The sequence below is a fragment of the Triticum urartu genome, chromosome 3A (genome assembly GCF_056163025.1).
Source record: "Triticum urartu cultivar PI428250 chromosome 3A, HENAU_Tu73, whole genome shotgun sequence".
Lineage (NCBI taxonomy): Eukaryota > Viridiplantae > Streptophyta > Magnoliopsida > Poales > Poaceae > Triticum > Triticum urartu.
Genome location: NC_141875.1, coordinates 456,707,946 through 456,726,830, shown reverse-complemented (window position 1 = coordinate 456,726,830; position 18,885 = coordinate 456,707,946).

Here is an 18,885-nt window from a genome sequence, read left to right as displayed (position 1 = left end):
CATTCTTGGATTTTGAAGACCGAAGAAGAGTTTTTTCTGCAAATCTTATCCGTTCTCTCAAAGTTTCGTGATTCTAGCTTGTTGCCATCCTCTCATAATTGTTTTCGATTGTGAGAATTCTTTTCAACCATTCGGAGCATTTCAAGAACCTTTGTCAGTTTGATTCTCCGGAGGCTATCATTTCAGAAGATTTATTCATTCCAGCTTTCAGCTCTCGTTCTCTAAATCTTACCGGTGCATCATTCAAGTATTCTCTTATAAGTTCGTGATCTGTTCGTTCTCATGTATCTAAATTCCCTCAAGTATCATATTTCATTTTCCAATTCTTCCCCGTGTATTATGCCTTTGCTAATTTCATTTTCAATTCTTACGGTGGTTTTCTCAAGATTCCATTCCATGGTTATCATATTAATCCATTCGTTGTTTCAATCCTACCGGTGGTTCATTGAAGACCTTCCTCAAGTTTGCGCTATATCTATCTTAATTCTTTCAACAAGAATAAGTAGTATGCCAAATCCGTTGCTTGTCACCAATTTAAATTGGTGAAGGATGCGCATAACGTAATTCTTATTATTGTTTCATCCAAGTGATCTAAGTTCTTCTTTCCGGAGTTGTTCATCATATCACATTCTCGGTTCAAGTGCTTCATACTTTCCCAGAGTTCCAAGCTCTCTCAATTTTATCACCGTGAAGTTTCATCTAAATCATTACTAGGCCTCAATCTTATTCTTTTCATCCTTCACTTCTTTTGATCATTCTTTTATTACCGGAGTTATTCATGGAGGTTCTACATGGTGGTTCATCAAGGATTTAATTCCTTCTCGAAGTGTTAATCGAGATTATTTTCAGAGGAGCTCAAGTATTCTTCATCTTGCATTCCGAAGTGAAATTCCTTCTACCTTATCTTTTCAGGTGGTGTTATGTCTTTCTTGACAATTTCCCTCCATGTTTCATGATTCAAAAGTTGTCAGGAATGAGATATTTAAACCCATCATTTTCTTCCTTGGAGTTATCTTGGTATAGATTTCACCTAAAGCCTTCCCTAAGGAATGTTGTTATGGTGGTGCTTATCAATGATTCAAGTTATCTCTCTATCATCTTGGTCGAAGAAGTTTTCATCTCTTCTTTGTTCCCGATCAATCATTGCTTTCGATGGCAGAATTTCACCTCAGTTTTGAGATGTTTTCCATAAGCCCTCAACAAGCCTGTTCTTTTCGTTGTTGATTTCCCAACAACTCCGTTCAATCCTTCTTTTTAAGGATGCTTTTCAAATTCAATTGTGGTAGAAGATGTCATTTTCCTCTCAATTCTTTCCTTTCCAATGATCCAACTTCTATTCTTTCGTTCCGGAGGCATTGTGATGTTGCTCTCTTCACTCATCATCTCAGATTGTCAGGACCATGTTCTTTTCGTGCTTATCCATTTAACCGGAGTGTCGTTCCCTCTTTTCAAGTTCTCTCATCTTATCAAGTTTTGCCTCCCTTCTCAACCGGAGTGCCGCCTGAAATATTTCTTACCCCTTGTGCCATTCTTTCAATAGTTCTGGAGGTAGTGTGTTGTTGATTTCATCAAGTATCATCCAATCTTCCCAAGATCATGTTCGATTCCTTCCATTTACAGTCGGAGTGCTGTCCAAATTATATCATTCTTATTCCATCTTTATCTTGTTTTAACTGGAGTGTTGTGTCTACCATTCCTCTTCTAACCGGAGTCTCATCCAAGTGCTTTCATTTTGCCAAGTTCATATTCTTGCCTTCCATTTCCAACCGGAGTGTTGTCGTAATTGATCTTTATCGTTCCTTGTACATCTCATTTCATCCGGAGTGCTTGCACGTACTTCTTGTCCTTGGTGACACTTTTCTTATGTCTTTCAACCTACAAGGTTCTAGTAAAGTTCCTTGTTCCTCTTTTCTAACGGAGTGTTTTCAACTGTGTTCATCTTTGTTATATTCTTTCTTTCAATCCATCCTGCACCCAAATCATTACCTTGTATATGTTTTAGCGAATCTCGCATTCTAACACTCGGTCGTCCTCACAAGCACTGCAGAATTTCTCTTGTCGACGAACTAAGTTCAGAAAAATCCATTGATTCTGCAAGCCAAACAAACATCTATCGTTCCTTCACAACTCTCAGGTTTTGCGTTACTCCTATAAAATCATCAGTGGGTAAGGTCGTAATCTCTTCCAGGGTTTTTCCTACAGCAAGAGTGTGATTGCTTCTTCGCAGGTCCTGGGGCCTGTGGTTTATGTCCCATCTCATCACTTGCAAACCTTGAAATCATTATCGGGCAACTGATCATTATTCCAACATCCAGCTTCCTAGCATTTCTTAAATACATCCAATTGTATTGTCTCACTTCCTTCTATTTGTACCAAACTAAGACGTGATTGCTCAGACTCATCATGGAGTTACAATTGCTCCATATTACCAACATTATACCTCCTTTATATCCTATAGTACTTCATCCATTCATACATCTTGGGGTATCCAACATATCGAGATAAAACTCGTAGTTATTGTGTCCGTAGTCCACTCAGTGGAACATCATTATCTTTTCCAGGGGTCAAGTGTCCTCACAGGGTACTACCATCCTTGAAATGCACAAATTCACCCATACACCTCATTTCTCATATCCTCGAAAATGGTCAAAAATCTTTTCTTCATAGAGTAACTACTCTTAAAATCCAAAACAGTACAAATGATGCTAACTTTATTGATTCTCAAATTATCACAATCTCCCGCATTTCCATTACATGCCTCAACTCAACACCTCAATATAAAAGAATTGTTCCCACCACTACTACTATATTTCTTTTGTTGCGAACTCAACTATTTAGCACAAGTCTCCTTCTCCTTGGGACAATCTCTGGCAAAGTGCCCTGCTTCGTTACAGCAGAAACATATTACTCCTGACAAGTCTCGAGGTTTCCTTGTGATTTCAAAGCCTCCTTGGGTCCTCGGCTTCCTTTTTGGGCAACGGCTAAGGTAGTGCCCTGATTCCTTGCACCTGAAATAGGTGATATGACTCAGGTCCTTCCTGGAATCCAATCTATTTCTCTTCCTGGACTTTTCCGTTCCAATCAGGGCTTCTATTTCCTATGGGTCATACTCTACTTCCTTTGTCGGGAATTCTACTAGATCTCCATTCCGCAATTCTGGGAGATGTGTCCTTCTTCTCCACATGAATAGCACGACTTATTGCATGGTTTAATTGGGTCTTCTTCGGGTGTGTCCTCCACCTCTTCCTTCATCACAGGTTCTTCAAAAATTTCCATGAGGGATCCTTTCATTGCTTCTTTCTTCTGTTGGATGGTTCTTTGTACCATGTGGTAAATGTGGCACTGAGCAGGGTAGTGGGTAGTCCCTTCACATAAGAAACAAGTAATCTGCCTAGTTGGGCATTCTTCAGCTGGGTGACTTTCTTCACAATTGGGGCATTCATCTTTGTGTTCTTTATGGTTGTGCCCTATTTCTCCACAGAGCTTGCATGCACAAGGTTTCCTCATATCATATCCATAAGGCTTCAATTCCTGGGACACAAGCCGAGACTTTAGCATAGCCAACTTAAATTCTTCCCAAGTGGTTACTACTTGCCATCCATTGATGGTTTGGTACATCCTCCACCAAGTAGCAGCACTTCTTTCAAAGCACTGCAGAGCATGTTGGGTCATATCCTTTCCAGCTATAGGGTTATTCTTCATGTGATCTTCCCTGTTCTAAATCCATTAGTCCGTCTCCAATTGACTTATCGGTCCCGGAAATATGAGTTCATCTCCATTCATCCTCTATTGGGTCCATGGGTGTTGGGGTGAGATGAGAGAGGTAGAGAGAGATACACGCAATGCAAACAATAGTTTTAAAAAGACAGATTTTATTTTGTGGCTGTCGGAAAAACATCAAACAAAATAACAGCTCACAATCGTCGCATCTAACGTAGGTATATAACAAGGGTTTGGTCTTCTAAAGGTCAATAAATCTTCAAGGTCGCCAAACTCTTCAAGTCTTGTTCATGTCTCCGATGGCTTCTTCCGATCGTGCTTGTCCTTCTCAAGTTATTTTGTCAGATCATCTATGTTGACACAAAGTCTCTCATGACGTCCTTTAATATTTCTGGAGTTGTGTTCCAATCTTCTGGGTTTCAAATTCCATGTCATGAACCATGGTCCTACTGTTCGTTGGTTCCTGGGTCACGAATCTCTTATATCTCGAGGTTTTGCTTACCAGCTTGGCTATTTTCTGCTTCTGGGTCCTGAGTTCTTCACGAAATACTTCCTTGTCAAATATGGCTTCCTAAAGGTCCATCTTAAAATCCTTGATGTAATACTCCAGATCCTGGCGATACACCAGCCAAGGTTAAAACTGCATCCTTTGCTGACAGATGCCCCATCAGCCTTCTACCATCCAATCATTTCGAAGAAATGCATGTTTAACTCTGCACGGTGACCATAGTATCAGTGGTGATGACATCACGGATAACCGTGTTTCTGCCCTTGTTATTGCCATGAGCTATCTTCCATAATTGATATCTCCTGCCTTAGGGTTCTCTTGACAAAAACTTCGAGTTTTTTAACTCTCGACATTCCGGTCTTTCTCCGACACACCTTGATCTCGGGAATTGACAACTTCAATAGTCAGCCAAGTTCCATAAGGGTAATCTTCCTAGGTCATACAAATCTAGGAATTCTTCAGAGCCTTCAAATTCTCCTGGTCTTTGGAGTCTCCAACCATTGTAGTTTCCATTATTATAATGCACGGTAAAATCCTCTTCATTCTGAAATGGTCTCAGTTGTCCAATATCTTCTCGGAATGGTCTCATTAGCTGAATCTTCGCATGGTCAAAAGGGGAAAGGGGTATAGTCTAACTAAAAGGGATATTTGATAAAGCTCAGAAAAGAAGAGAGAAAAAGATCTTTTTGAAAGTGAAGTTGTAGGGAAAATCTTTCCTATGGGCTTGCCAGTTTCTTGGGGTCATGTACTACAGTCAACATGTGCTCTGATACCATCTTGTAGCGACTCGACCTCAGACGGTCAAGTCTCTGTGCTTAAGTGTCATCCCTGGATCGGTATGCTGACACACATAGTACTCGAGGATTTATAACAGAGGTAAATCACATGTATAAAGTAACGTAAATACTATTACCTCAATCCAAATAGTGGAAGTAACAACAAGGTTGTGGATTCCAATCAACACCAACAGCAAAGTTGAGTGTAGAAATCGTAACCCTAACGTATCACTTACTCGTCGTAAGAATCCTGCAACATGAGACGTTGCAGCCACAAAGGGTCAGTGCATTAAATGTACTAGCAAATTCACACCATATGATAATGCTGAATAATAGCTATCACTACATGCATATTTGGCTGGTGGAAGCTCTATGGTTATAAAGTTTTTGCGAAAAGCTAATTTTTTCCTACAACAAAGGAATATATTTTATTTAACTATCATGGTAGTTGTTAACCATTGCGAAGGTTCCTCCAACTCAATCCCAAATAAATAGTATTAATAACCCAACAAATTAATTAATAGAGTGATGAGATCAACATGCTAATCCAAGATCCAGATACTCAAGATGTCCATAACCGGGGACACGGCTAACCATGATTAGTTTATACACTCTACAGAGGTTTGCACACTTTTCCCCACAAGACTCGATCTCCTCCGTTGGATTTCTCGCACTACATGGTGTTTGAGAAATGGATGACCGAGACACAGTCTTTCAGAAGCATTAAATCTAACCCCGGGTAGACAAACCTACATCCCCTACATCTGCTAGCCTACCACTGGAAGAGGTCATGCAACTTACTCAACTATGCTAGAGCCCATAATAGCTTGTGGCTGCACACGGAAGTTTCTAGCATGAATAATCTTAAGATCCCTTTGAGCTTGGGTGGCAAACCATAGGATGATCACACGGGTACTCCGGGATATCCTAGGACAACACTGGATTCTCCAGGTGCCCGCAACCAATCCACCCAGATGTGTATTTAAGTATCCACCTTAAGTTAACCATTAATTAACAATCTCACATCTGTCATGGATACGCTCAAACCCAATCCACGTCTACGAGCATAGCCTGGCAGTATAAGCATAACATAGAAGTAACTCCCAGGGTTAGATAATAAAAAGGGCAATAGGTTCTACCTCATCATCTACTTCCGAAATACCCACATGTTATCACATCCTACTCATGCAATGTTTGAGGGTGAAACTACTGCATAAAAACTGGGCATGAAAAATATGATCAAAGAGTGAACTTGCCTTATACTGTTGATGAAGATGATTCACACTCATAACTCCTGATAGTTCTACTCCTCTCACTCCGGTCAATCTATCGTGAGCAAGCAATAGTAACCACACATAAGCAATCAAGCAAAAGAATCGAAGAAAAGATCTCGGAGAACTTCGAACACAAGCAATTGACGCTTGCAACAGAAAACAATTTCTGACAGTACCAAAATTGGGTGAATTTGGCCTTATCAGAAAGTTTAGGTCAAGAGCTTCGATTTGCACAAAGAATCAACTCGAACGGAGTTATAAAACTCAAGTTATGGTCAAACGAAGTTCAAATACAAATCTGTTTGAATTTAAATTTTAAACTTTAAAAAATATGTTTAAGTTGTTTTACCCGATAGAGGAGATTATAACAAAGAAGTGGGCGTTGGTTTCGTTGGATTTCGACAAACGAGCGAAAAGTAGCGAGCGTTTGAAGAACAAGGACTAAACTGTAAATAAAAATATTCACGGATGGGTCCCTGGCCAAAAATAAAAAGAAAAAGAAAAACTCTACCGAACGAACATTCGCTGCGGGAGCTAACAAACGAATTCCGTTCGCCGTGAAGACCTAACCAGCGAACATCCACTAATTAACTAGGTTAAAAGAAAAATCGTGTTTTTAAACGGAAAACCGAAGAAAAACCCAAACCCTAAAAGGAAAATAAACCGGGCCGGGCGGTTTACCGGTTCGGTCAGCTTTGGCGAGAAAACCGGCGGCGGCGGCGATGAACTCCGGCAACGGTGGAACGGGGCGAGGCGGCGCGGGGCGGCGCTGTGAGCGGCGGGGCGGAGAATGGCGGTGGGGCGCGGCGCGGCTTGGGAGCGGCAGCAGTGGCGGCGGCAGGCAGCGGTTGCGGTGGCGTGCAACGGCGAGATGTGGTGGCGAGTTGCTGCAATGGCGCGGCGGCGTGCGGCGCAAGGGCGGCGGCGCGAGGAGAGAGAGAGGGCGGTGGGGCTGCAGCTTAAATAGGCGGGGAGGGGCGGCTCCGAGGCATGGGGAAGGGGTAGAGGAGGCGGCGGCACGGCGGACTCTGGGGAGGAGTCCCCGTCGGAGACGGCAGGGATGGCAGTGGCGGGCTGGGTCGTGGCCTGGCGAGATACGGGGCCGGCCCAGTTCGGGGAAAGAGTTTTTTAATAGAGAGGAAAAAAAGGAACATAAAATAAAATATTATATAGGCATATAATATATCCAAATTTTCAAAAAATTATTTTCTACAACATGAACATTATTCTAGCTTCAAATAAAAAACCACAAAATTTTAAATAAAGCAAAATGTACTACTGCTCTAATAAAAATTATTTTAAAAATACCAAAATGATTTCAAATTTATTTCTCTCCAATTTTCTGTTGTAGGGAATCATTTTACCCTATTTTCCATGTATTTTATTTTTGGAGAAAAATAATTTGAATAAAACTCAAATAAATACAAATTGAAAATAATTTCAAAAGGATTTTAAATTTGATTCTTTGAAACTCCCAACTCATATTTCGTAGGTTTTGAAGAAGTCATTTTATCTTCTCTCATGAAAATCATTGAGTTGCTTAGAGTTTCTGGATTTGAAATATTTCGAAATAAAATTCAAATCTTTTCAAAACCCTTTTCATTTATTTAAATGGAAGAAGTCATGTCATCTTCTCTCCAGGGTTTTGTGATGAAAAGAATTTGAATTCACGGAGATCATAAATGCAAAAATGAAAGTTTGGGAAAGTCCTTTTTCCCCTCTCATTTAACTTTCGAAAGTTTCAATTTCACTCACTTTTCAGTCAATCAATCATACAACAAACAAGCAATCAACAAAAACTATCTATTTAATATAACATTCCAAAATTTAGAATTTTGGGATGTTACACACTATCACCAAGCTACTAGAACTTGGTGATAAACTATAATATGCAAGGGATGACAAAAATGATTCCCGAGCTCTTCGCGATGCTGAAATCGGCGAAGGTGAAAATCAATAAAAAGCATCAAGTGTTGATGGTTGAAAAGACCACTTGTTTCAAGAGGACTAAGGAAATATTTCTCGGTTATGGAGGTGATAAAGAGTTCGTCGTAGATATTTACATCGATGCAAGCTTTTACACCGATCCAGATGACTCTGAGTCTCAATGTGGATACGTATCGAAAGTGGGAGCAATTATCTAGAGTAGCTCCATGCAGAGCATTGTAGACATAAAATTTTGCAAAATACATACGGATCTGAATGTGGCAGACCCGTTAACTAAACTTCTCTCACAAGCAAAACATGATCACACCTTAGTACTCTTTTGGTGTTAATCACATAGCGATATGAACTAGATAATTGACTCTACTAAACCCTTTGGGTGTTGGTCACATGGCGATGTGAACTATGGGTGTTCATCACATAAAGATGTGAACTATTGGTGTTAAATCACATGGCGATGTGAACTAGATTATTGACTCTAGTGCAAGTGGGAGACTGAAGGAAATATGACCTAGAGGCAATAATAAAGTTGTTATTTTATATTTCCTTATATCATGATAAATGTTTATTATTCATGCTAGAATTGTATTAACCGGAAACTTGATACACGTGTGGATACATAGACAAAACACTATGTCCCTAATAAGCCTCTACTAGACTAGCTCGTTAATCAAAGATGGTTAAGTTTCCTTACAATAGACATGTGCTGTCATTTGATGAACGAGATCGCATCATTAGGAGAGTGATGTGATGGACAAGACCCATCCGTTAGCTTAGCATGTTGATCATTCAGTTTTATTGCTATTGCTTTCTTCATGTCAAATACACATTCCTTCGACTATGAGATTATGCAACTCCCGGATACAAGAGGAATACCTTGTGTGCTATCAAACGTCACAACGTAACGGGGTGATTATAAAGATTCTCTATTGGTATCTCCGAAGGTGTTTTTTTGGTTGGCATAGATCAAAATTAGGATTTGTCACTCCGAGTATCGGAGAGGTATCTCTGGGCCCTCTCGGTAATGCACATCATAATAAGCCTTGCAAGCAATGTGACTAATGAGTTAGTTGTGGGATGATGTATTATGAAACAAGTAAAGAGACTTGCCGGTAGCGAGATTGAACTAGGTATGAAGATACCAACGATCGAATCTCGGGCAAGTAACATACCGATGAGAAAGGGAATAACGTATGGTGTCACTATGGTATGACCGATAAACATCTTCATAGAATATCTGGGAACCAACATGAGGATATAGGTTCCGATGGTTGTTATTGGCCGGAGAGGTGTCTCGGTCATGTTTACATAGTTCTCAAACCCGTAGGGTCCGCACGCTTAACGTTCGATGACGATTTTGTATAATATGATTTGGTGACCGAATGTTGTTTGGAGTCCAGGATAAGATCACGGACATGACGAGGAGTCTCGAAATGGTCAAGAGTTAAAGATTGATATATAGGATGAAGGTATTCAGACACCAAAAGTGTTTCAGGGGTACCAGGTGCATATTGGGTCACCAGAAATGGTTCCGGGCATCCCCACGGCAAATACATGGGCCTCAATGGGCCAAGAGGGGGACAAACCAGTGATGCGGCTTGAAGCTACATCAGTATTTCCCCAAAGAGGAAGGGATGATGTAGCATGATACGTCTCCAACATATTTATAATTTTTGATTGTTCCATGCTATTATATTATTAACCTTGGATGTTTTATATGAATTTATATGCTATTTTATATGATTTTTGGGACTAACCTATTAAACTAGAGGCCAGGGCCCGTTTATGTTTTTCCCTTGTTTCAGTGTTTCGTAGAAAAGGAATATCGAATGAAGTCCAAACAAAATGAAACCTTCGGAAAAGTTATTTTTGGAAAGAAAGCAATACAGGAGACTTGGAGTGCACGTCAGGGGATCAACGAGGAAGCCACGAGGCAGGGGGCGCGCCCACCCCCCTGGGCGCGCCCTCCACCCTCGTGGGCCCCGCGTGGATCCCTTGATGTATTTCTTCCGCCTATGTATATCCATACACCCTAAAATGGTCGGGGAGCACAATAGATCGGGAGTTCCGCCGCCAGAAGCCTCCGTAGCCACCGAAAACTAATCTAGACCTGTTCCGGCACCCTGCCGGAGGGGGAATCCTTCTCCGGTGGCCATCTTCATCATCCTGGTGCTCTCCATGACGAGGAGGGAGTAGTCCACCCTCGGGGCTGAGGGTATGTACCAGTAGCTATCTGTTTGATCTCTCTCTCTCTCGTGTTCTTGATTTGGCACGATCTTGATGTATCGCGAGCTTTGCTATTATAGTTGGATCTTATGTTTCTTCTCCCCCTCTACTCTCTTGTAATGAATTGAGTTTTCCCTTTGAAGTTATCTTATCGGATTGAGTCTTTAATGATTTGAGAACACTTGATGTATGTATTGCCGTGCGTATCTGTGGTCACAATGGGATATCACGTGATTCACTTGATGTATGCTTTGGTGATCAACTTGCGGGTTCCGCCCATGAACCTATGCATAGGGGTTGGCACACGTTTTCGTCGTGATTCTCCGGTAGAAACTTTGGGGCACTCTTTGAGGTTCTATGTGTTGGTTGAATAGATGAATCTGAGATTGTGTGATGCCTATCGTATAATCATACCCACGGATACTTCAGGTGACATTGGAGTATCTAGGTGACATTAGGGTTTTGGTTGATTTGTGTCTTAAGGTGTTATTCTAGTACGAACTCTAGGGCTGTTTGTGACACTTATAGGAATAGCCCAACGGATTGATTGGAAAGAATAACTTTAAGGTGGTTTCGTACCCTACCATAATCTCTTCATTTCTTCTCCGCTATTAGTGACTTTGGAGTGACTCTTTGTTGCATGTTGATGGATAGTTATATGATCCAATTATGTTATTATTGTTGAGAGAACTTGCACTAGTGAAAGTATGAACCCTAGGCCTTGTTTCAACGCATTGCAATACCGTTTACACTCACTTTTACCATTAGTTACCTTGCTATTTTTATATTTTCAGATTACAAAAACCTTTATCTACCATCCATATACCACTTGTATCACCATCTCTTCGCCGAACTAGTGCACCTATACAATTTACCATTGTATTGGGTGTGTTGGGGACACAAGAGACTCTTTGTTATTTGGTTGTAGGGTTGCTTGAGAGAGACCATCTTCATCCTACGCTTCCTACGGATTGATAAACCTTAGGTCATCCACTTGAGGGCAATTTGCTACTGTCCTACAAACCTCTGCACTTGGAGGCCCAACAACGTCTACAAGAAGAAGGTTGTGTAGTAGACATCAAGCTCTTTTCTGGCGCCTTTGCCGGGGAGGTTAGCGCTTGAAGGTATATCTTTAGATCTTGCAATCGAATCTTTTTGTTTCTTGTTTTAGCACTAGTTTAGTTTATAAAAGAAAACTACAAAAAATATGGAATTGAGTTTGCCTCATACGCTTCATCTTTTTAATATCTTCCGTGAGTATGATGGAAAGGAAAATTGTGCCAAAGTGTTAGAAGAAGAATGCATTAAAATGTTTGGCACTAAATCTTTGAATGATGAGCATGATTGCAATGTTGTTAGTATGAACTCCTTGAATATCCATGGTACTAATGATGATTGCACTAGTCATGACGAAAATGTCTCTTATAAGCATGTCGATTTTTGTGGAGTATATTGGGTTTGCAAGTACACACCAAATAGGGAAGATAGATATTGCAAGAGGCATAAGTACTTGGAAACTAAATGGTTGAAAGAAAGGCTAGATGCTTGTGCTGAAAATTTAAATTTTCTTATCCATACTTGTGAACTTTGCAATGAACATGATAATTTCAGTACCCAATGCAAATTGTTTCATGATCGTATCATGTCCAAAAATTGTGATGACTTGATTTCCCTTGCACATCATAATGAACTTAGTTTGCTCTTGGGTTATGAAGAAATGAAACGTATAACTAAGGATATTCAAAAATTTGCCCTTGATAGAGTTCTTCATTTTGATCTAGAGGAAATTTATATGTATTGTGCGGTGAATTGCATTGAAAATCCTTATATTTCCAATTACATAAAGAAAATAAAACAAATAGAAGATGAAGAGAATGCTAATGAAAGGGAAGAGACTTCCCAATACCCTCCTACTATTTCTTATGATGAATCAGGTAACGAGGAGGAGAATTCTATTCAACAAATCTCATTAATAAGGAGCTCCAAAAAGAGGACTGAACCCACACATGATGTGGTGAAGAAGAAGAAAATAAAAAGGAAGAGAGGTAAAAAGATATCTCTCCCAAATAATGCTGCTCCTATTGCTGTTGTGCCTCATGAAAATATAATTGTCGAAGATGATGCACTTGATGATGATCTCGTTATGCCTATTGCTTGTTGTGATGATTATGATTGGGAAGATAATGATACTTCTTATGATCTTGAAAATCTTTTTGGCACTTGCTTGGAAGAATATGACAATTGCTATACTATTGGTGTTATCTATACTATTAATGATGAGAGTGATTATGCTTATGATATGAAAAGGCCCAAGCTTGGGGATGCTATGTTTAATAATGATGATAATTTTAGCCTCCCAAGTTTTGATATGCAAAGTTGTTATGATAATAGCATGCCTTCTACCTATGATGATTATATTTATGAAGGTGGATTTGGAGAGGTCATGACTTTATTTAGTGATGTATCCACTATCTTGGAAGAGGTTTCAATTGATTATGATGAGAACAAAGTTGCTACTTATGATGATTATTGTGATGAAACTTATGCTATAAAAAATAGTGATGATTATATTTATAAAACTTTTCATGATTATGATTACCATTTTTCTGAACATTACTCTTTTAATGTGGAAACAATTTATAGTATTCAAGTCTCTTATGATACTCCCACTATTCCGAATAAGAAGAATTTTGCTTATGTGGAGAGTAGTAAAAGTTCTATGCAAGTAGATCATGAAAAGAATGCTTTAGGTGCTGGTTATATTGTTGAATTCATTCGTGATGCTACTGAAAATTACTATGAGGGAGGAACATATGCTTGTAGGAATTGCAATAATATCAAGTTTCCTTTATATGTGCTTAAAGTTTTGAAGTTATGCTTGTTTTACCTTCCTATGCAAGTTGATTCTTGTTCCCACAAGTTGTTTTCTCACAAAATACCTATGCATAGGAAGTAGGTTAGGCTTAAATGTGCTATTCAGATTCTTCATGATTCTCTCTTTATGTTTCGATTCTTATCTTTTATGTGAGCATCATTGAAATCATCATGCCTAGCTAGGGGCGTTAAACGATAGCGCTTGTTGGGAGGCAACCCAGCTTTATTTTTGTTCCTTGATTTTTGTTCCTGTTTAGTAATAAATAATTTATCTAGCCTCTGTTTATATGCGGTTTTATGTTTTAATTAGTGTTTGTGCCAAGTAGAACCTTTGGGAAGACTTGGGTGAAGTCTTTGCGATAATGCTGTAAAAAACAGAAACTTTAGCGCTCACGAGAATTGCTTCCGTTTTTTATTGGAGAGTGCTATTTAGTTAATTATTTTTTCAGATGATTAATAGATAAATTCCTCAGGTCCACCAATTTTTTTGATAATTTTATGATTTCCAGAAGTATACGTTTGATCCAGATTACTACAGACTGTTCTGTTTTTGACAGATTCTGTTTTCGTGTGTTGTTTGCTTATTTTAATGAATCTATGGATAGTAAAATAGTTTATAAACCATAGAGAAGTTGGAATAAAGTAGGTTTAACACCAATATAAATAAATAATGAGTTCATTACAGTACCTTGATGTGGTGATTTATTTTCTTATACTAACGGAGCTTATGAGTTTTCTGTTAAGTTTTGTGTTGTGAAGTTTTCAAGTTTTGGGTAAAGATTCGATGGACTATGGAATAAGGAGTGGAAATAGCCTAATATTGGGGATTCCCAATGCACCCCAAGGTAATATTCAAGGACAACAAAAAGCCTAAGCTTGGGGATGCCCCGGAAGGCATCCCCTCTTTCGTCTTCGTTCATCGGTAACTTTACTTGGAGCTATATTTTTATTCGCCACATGATATGTGTTTTGGTTGGAGCGTCATTTTATTTACTTTAGTTTTGCTTGCTTTTTGAATAAAATACCAAGATCTGAAATTCTTAAATGTTAGAGAGTTTTCACATAGTTGCATAATTATTCGACTACTCATTGATCTCCACTTATATCTTTCACAGTAGTTTGTCGTTTGCTCTAGTGCTTCACTTATATCTTTTTAGAGCACGGTGGTGGTTTTATTTTGAAGAATTAGATGAACTCTCATGATTCACTTATATTATTTTGAGAGTCTTTAGAACATCATGGTAGTTTGCTTTGGTTATGAAACTAGTCCTAACATGATGGGCATCCAAGAGGGATATAATAAAAACTTTCATATAGAGTGCATTGAATACTATGAGAAGTTTGATGCTTGATAATTGTTTTGAGATATGAAGATGGTGATATTAGTGTCATGCTAGTTGAGTAGTTGTGAATTTGATAGATACTTGTGTTAAAGTTTGTGATTCCCGTAGCATGCACGTATGGTGAACCGTTATGTGATGAAGTCGGAGCATGATTTATTTATTTATTGTCTTCCTTATGAGTGGCGGTCGGGGACGAGCGATGGTCTTTTCCTACCAATCTATCCCCCTAGGAGCACGCGCGTAGTACTTGGTTTCGATAACTAATAGATTTTTGCAATAAGTATGTGAGTTCTTTATGACTAATGTTGAGTCCATAGATTATACACACTCTCACCCTTTCACCATTGCTAGCCTCTCTAGTACCGCGCAACTTTCGCCGTTACCATAAAACCACCATATGCCTTCCTCAAAACAGCCACCATACCTACCTATTATGGCATTTCCATAGCCATTCCGAGATATATTGCCATGCAACTTTCCACCGTTCTGTTTATTATGACACGCTCCATCATTGTCATATTGCTTTGCATGATCATGTAGTTGACATCGTATTTGTGGCAACGCCACCATTCATAATTCTTTCATAATTGTCACTCATGAGTCCTTGCACATCCCGGTACACTGCCGGAGGCATTCATATAGAGTCATATCTTGTCCTAAGTATCGAGTTGTAGTTCTTGAGTTGTAAGAAAATAAAAGTGTGATGATCCTCATTATTATAGCATTGTCCCAGTGAGGAAAGGATGATGGAGACTATGATTCCCCCACAAGTTGGGATGAGACTCCAGACAAAAAAAAAGAGGCCAAAGAATGCCAGAGAGGCCATAAAAAATAGAAGGCCCAAAAATGAGAGAAAAAGAGAGAAGGGATAATGCTACTATCCCTTTACCACACTTGTGCTTCAAAGTAGCACCATAATCTTCATGATAGAGAGTCTCATATGTTGTCACTTTCATATACTAGTGGGAATATTTCATTATAGAACTTGGCTTGTATATTCCAATGATGGGCTTCCTCAAAATGCCCTAGGTCTTCGTGAGCAAGCGAGTTGGATGCACACCCACTAGTTTCTTTTGTTGAGCTTTCATACATTTATAGCTCTAGTGCATCTATTGCATGGCAATCCCTACTCACTCACATTAATATCTATTGATGGGCATCTCCATAGCCCGTTGATACGCCTAGTTGATGTGAGACCATCTTCTCCTTTTTGTCTTCTCCACAACCACCATTCTATTCCACCTATAGTGCTATGTCCATGGCTCACGCTCATGTATTGCGTGAAGATTGAAAAAGTTTGAGAACATCAAAAGTATGAAACAATTGCTTCGCTTGTCATCGGGGTTGTGCATGATTTAAATATTTTGTATGGTGAAGATAGAGCATAGCCAGACTATATGATTTTGTAGGGATAGCTTTCTTTGGCCATGTTATTTTGAGAAGACATGATTGCTTGGTTAGTATGCTTGAAGTATTATTAATTTTATGTAAATATTGAACTTTTGTCTTGAATCTTATGGATCTGAATATTCTTGCCAAAATAAAGAGAACTACACGGATAAATATGTTAGGTAGCATTCCACATCAAAAATTCTGTTTTTATTACCTACTCGAGGACGAGCGGGAATTAAGCTTGGGGATGCTGATACGTCTCCAACGTATCTATAATTTTTGATTGTTCCATGCTACTATATTATTAACCTTGGATGTTTTATATGAATTTATATGCTATTTTATATGATTTTTGGGACTAACCTATTAACCTAGAGCCCAGGGCCAATTTTTGTTTTTCCCTTGTTTCAGTGTTTCGTAGAAAAGGAATATCAAACGGAGTCCAAACGGAATGAAACCTTCAGAAAAGTTACTTTTGGAAAGAAAGCAATACAGGAGACTTGGAGTGCACGTCAGGGGATCAACGAGGAAGCCACGAGGCAGGGGGCGCGCCCACCCCCCCCCCCCCCCCTGAGCGTGCCCTCAACCCTCGTGGCTCCCCTGATGTATTTCTTCCGCCTATATATATCCACATACCCTAAAACGATGGGAGCACAATAGATCGGGAGTTCCGCCGCCAGAAGCCTCCGTAGCCACCGAAAACCAATCTAGACCCGTTCTGGCACCCTGCCGGAGGGGGAATCCTTCTCCGTTGGCCATCTTCATCATCCCGGTGCTCTCCATGACGAGGAGGGAGTAGTCCACCCTCATGGCTGAGGGTATGTACCAGTAGCTATCTGTTTGATCTCTCTCTCTCTCTCGTGTTCTTGACTTGGCACGATCTTGATGTATCACGAGCTTTGCTATTATAGTTGGATCTTATGTTTCTTCTCCCCCTCTACTCTCTTGTAATGAATTGAGTTTTCCCTTTGAAGTTATCTTACTGGATTGAGTCTTTAATGATTTGAGAACACTTGATGTATGTCTTGCCATGCGTATCTGTGGTGACAATGGGATATCACATGATTCACTTGATGTATGCTTTGGTGATCAACTTCCGGGTTCCACCCATGAACCTATGCATAGGGATTGGCACACATTTTCGTCATGATTCTCCGATAGAAACTTTGGGGCACACTTTGAGGTTCTATGTGTTGGTTGAATAGATGAATCTGAGATTGTGTGATGCCTATCGTATAATCATACCCACGGATACTTCAGGTGACATTGGAGTATCTAGGTGACATTAGGGTTTTGGTTGATTTGTGTCTTAAGGTGTTATTCTAGTACAAACTCTAGGGCTGTTTGTGACACTTATAGGAATAGCCCAACGGATTGATTGGAAACAATAACTTTGAGGTGGTTTCGTACCCTACCATAATCTCTTCGTTTGTTCTCCGCTATTAGTGATTTTGGAGTGACTCTTTGTTGCATGCTGAGGGATAGTTATATGATCCAATTATGTTATTATTGTTGAGAGAACTTGCACTAGTGAAAGTACGAACCCTAGGCCTTGTTTCAACGCATTGCAATACTGTTTACGCTCACTTTTATCATGAGTTACCTTGCTGTTTTTATATTTTCATATTACAAAAACCTTTATCTACCATCCATATACCACTTGTATCACCATCTCTTCGCTGAACTAGTGCACCTATACAATTTACCATTGTATTGGGTGTGTTGGGGACACAAGAGACTCTTTGTTATTTGGTTGCAGGGTTGCTTGAGAGAGACCATGTTCATCCTACGTCTCCTGCGGATTGATAAACCTTAGGTCATCCACTTGAGGGAAATTTGCTACTGTCCTACAAACCTCTGCACTTGGAGGCCCAACAACGTCTACAAGAAGAAGGTTGTGTAGTAGACATCATAGCACAATGATGGTAGCTATTTCCCTCAGTGATGAGACCAAGGTTATCAAACCAGTAGGAGAACCAAGCAACAACACGTAAGCGGCGCCTGCACACAAATAACAACTACTGACAACCCGACGTATTAAAGGGGTTGTCAATGCCTTTTGGGTAACGATGCCTAAAATTGGCAAAACGGGCATGCATAAATTGTAGTAGATTGATAGATCGAACGCCAAATAAAATAAATAAGAATAGATTGCAGCAAGATATTTTTGTATTTTTGGTTTAATAGATCTGAAAATAAAAGGCAAATAAAATAGATCTCGGAGGCAAATGTATTAAAGAAGAGACCCGGGGGGCGTAGGTTTCACTAGTGGCTTCTCTCGAGAAAAATAGCAAACGGTGGGTGAACAAATTACTGCTGGGCAATTGATAGACCTTCAAATAATCATGACGATATCCAGGCAATGATCATTATATATGCATCACATCCAAGATTAGTAGACCAACTCTTACCTGCATTTACTACTATTACTCCACACATCGACCGCTATCCAGCATGCATCTAGTGTATTAAGTTCATGGGGAAACGGGGTAATGCATAAAGAACGATGACATGATGTAGACAAGATCTATCTATGTAGTGATAGACCCCATCGTTTTATCCTTAGTAGCAACGATACATACGTGTTGGTTCCCCTTTTGTCACTAGGATCAAGCACCGTAAGATCGAACCCACTACAAAGGACCTCTTCCCATTGCAAGATAAATAGATCAAGTTGGCCAAACAAAATCCAAATATAGGAGAAGAAATACGAGGCTATAAGCAATCATGCATATAAGAGATCAAAGAAGATTCAAATAACTCTCATGGATAAAAAGATAGATCTGATCATAAACTCAAAGTTCATCTGATCCCAACAAACACACCGC